We start from the raw sequence: 2,946 nt of genomic DNA on the forward strand, positions 1-2,946 counted from the left end.
AATTGAATGATGGCTTTAAAAATAGAGTAATTGGAGACGATTTGATGAATTGTGAATTTATGATTCTATTTGATTGGCTTATGGCAATATTGGCATGAATGGCTGAATTGGTATTTGTGTTGTAAATATATAAACTGTTGTTTGCCTTGATAGGTTGGATAATGATAAAATTACCATGTCATGTTGTTAAATTTTATTGAATTGGTGGGTTATTGATTAGTCGCTGCAGTGGACGAGTTTTCGTGGACCAGCCTATTAGAGGGGCACGGTAACCCTATTATATTCTTACCTCGATTGGAGAGGCATGTAGGATAACTCCCGAGGTACACTTTTAGAGTTCACTTCATGCCAAACCACCACGTGAGGGTGAACTCAGCCAACGCCAAGGAACGGCTATGTTTTCAAAATAAAACCATGATTTATGCGTACATAACTTTTTATCAGCCTTGGCAGACTCGATTGAGATAGCCCTCGGCCAAGGTATCCTTGATAACTGAGTATGAGAATGATTTTGGCACGAGCCAAAGTTTTAAGAAATTCATAAGCCATGTTGATTACTCGATTTATGTGAATTGATTTTATTTGGTTGAAATGAGTTGAAAGGTGATGAATTACAGTATGATGATCTATTTTAATCTGTCTCTATTCACTCAATTTTGGATATTTTAGATGGTATTTGTTTACTCATTGGGATTATATAATCTCATCACCCTCCTTTTCACCCATTTCAGGCTCAGGATAGTCAGTAGATAGCTCACTTTATTGAGGGCTACAGTTGGACTTCCATCCTCAAAAACTGTTGGTTTACCACTTGTGATACTTTTAGTCGTTCATAGGCCCATGTGTCACTGTAAATTAAATTTTATACTTTAGTTATCTGTATTACAGTATGTATGAATTTATTTAACTTTTACGCTACAAAAATTATTTACCGGTAACTCTATAAATATTGTTTTATAAGAAAATATAATATTTTATTAAATATTTTTATTATATTCAAATAGTTATAGTTTCACTTTAAATGAATGTTTTAGACATCTAAACTTATTTTTGATTATGAAATATGTGTTTTCCACTCGCATACTACATTTTTAGCTGATTTCGAGACTTTTGAAGAAAAATGACCAAAATGTCCCTGTGAGTGAAAAATTATTTTTCTATTGTTTTGATTTGGAAATAGTTTATAATCTCTCAAAACATGATACTAAACAATTGTTGCTCACAAGGGAGGTGTGAAAACTGATATTAAAGCCTTGTGGGGTTTCGGTTGCATTTTGGGTAATGAATGTCTATCGGGACATCGCGACGGTTGTCACGGGCTCGAGGGGAATACCGGGTCGTGACATATTCCATCCTCCCACATAATCTAATTTTCCTTGGTTAGTTAATTTTCATTTAACTTGAAATGTTGAAATTGCACATAAGTCCTCAAATATTTCCTTACTTACCATTTGACCTTCCAAACTTTTCATCCTTTACAATTTAGTCCTTCAAACATTTCATAAATTACAATTTGATCCTTCAACTTGTTCATAATTACAACTTCACCCTTTTACTTTTCATTATTTACAATTCCACCCCTCAACTTCTTATTCTTTTCAATTAGGTCCTCCCATCATTCCTTTAATTCCATTTTCCTTCTATTTTTCTTCCTTTGCACTTATACAAATAGACTATCAAATTCATACTTCACCAAGATGTCAATAATATTTAAATATATACTTACCCTCTCTTACTTTACTTAATGAAAGCACGTAGGCCCCACTAACGTCATTTTTCTATGAAATTTTTTCTTACTTCTTCTCCTCCACTTAGATTAGCAATATAGTCCTCCTTCATGACTAATTTTAACAATAAATAAAATATTATTTTATTCCAAAATTCTCCACTTGTCTCCTCGAGTCCCAAAGTGTCTCACTTTGTCTTGGTTCACTTCTAAATCACCTGTTAACTCTCTAATTCATCCTCGATAAAATATTATTATTTTTTTATTTTAATATTATTTTCTCGCATACAGAATATTTTATTTCAAACTATTCTTTTCACCCGTCTCTGCTCTTCGGCACTTAAATTAGTGCCAATTGACCCTTTGTCTTGTCGATAAGGTCTTATTGACTTCTATACAAAAATACAGGGTATTACAATTCTCAAAAAGCTCATCTTGAAAATTAGCTTGCCTAACACTATGTTCAACCTTTTTTTCACTCTTCAAAGTGATTGCCATAACTTGTTCCTTACCTTCACTCTTTGGATTCACCTCTGCATCACTAGGCAATGTTCCTTAAGATCAATTGTTTAATAAATTGGCAAGTTGACCAACTTGAGTCTCAAGGTTTTGAATTGATGCTACTTGACTCTGAATGAGAGCTATTTAACTTTGTATAATGCTATCATTCTATGTCATATATTGCCTTAGCAGATCTTCCACAGTTGGCTTCTTTTCTGACATAGGTGCGCCGACTTGCTGGTGAAATCCTAAGGTGCATTTGGCCTTGGATTTGAAGACGAACCTTGATTATTAGCCCAAGAGAAATTGAAATGATTCCTTCACCCTATATTGTAATTGTTGGAGTAAGGATTATTCTACTATCTATTACCCATTGTTGTAATTATTGGAGTAAGGATTATTTTGCTATCTATTACCCATAAATTGCACTATCTCTGTTGAGCTTGGACACTGATGACTTGCATGATTATTGTGAGACCCTGTCAAGCTCGATTAAAAGACGGTATTGTACCGAGTGGTACAACTAAGTTAAATCGAGCCTTGAACTAGTTCAAATAGAAATTCTAAGAGGAATTTGAAAATTTTAAAACCCAAAAAATGGCTTAGAATAGTGATTGAGTTCAAGGTCCAGTTTCGAGTCCATCAGAAAAATTGACCCAATTAGGGACAAAACGGTCCTTTTACCATTTGATGATAAAATTGAGATTTTTTGCCAAGAT

The sequence above is a fragment of the Theobroma cacao genome, chromosome 2 (genome assembly GCF_000208745.1).
Source record: "Theobroma cacao cultivar B97-61/B2 chromosome 2, Criollo_cocoa_genome_V2, whole genome shotgun sequence".
Taxonomy (NCBI): domain Eukaryota; kingdom Viridiplantae; phylum Streptophyta; class Magnoliopsida; order Malvales; family Malvaceae; genus Theobroma; species Theobroma cacao.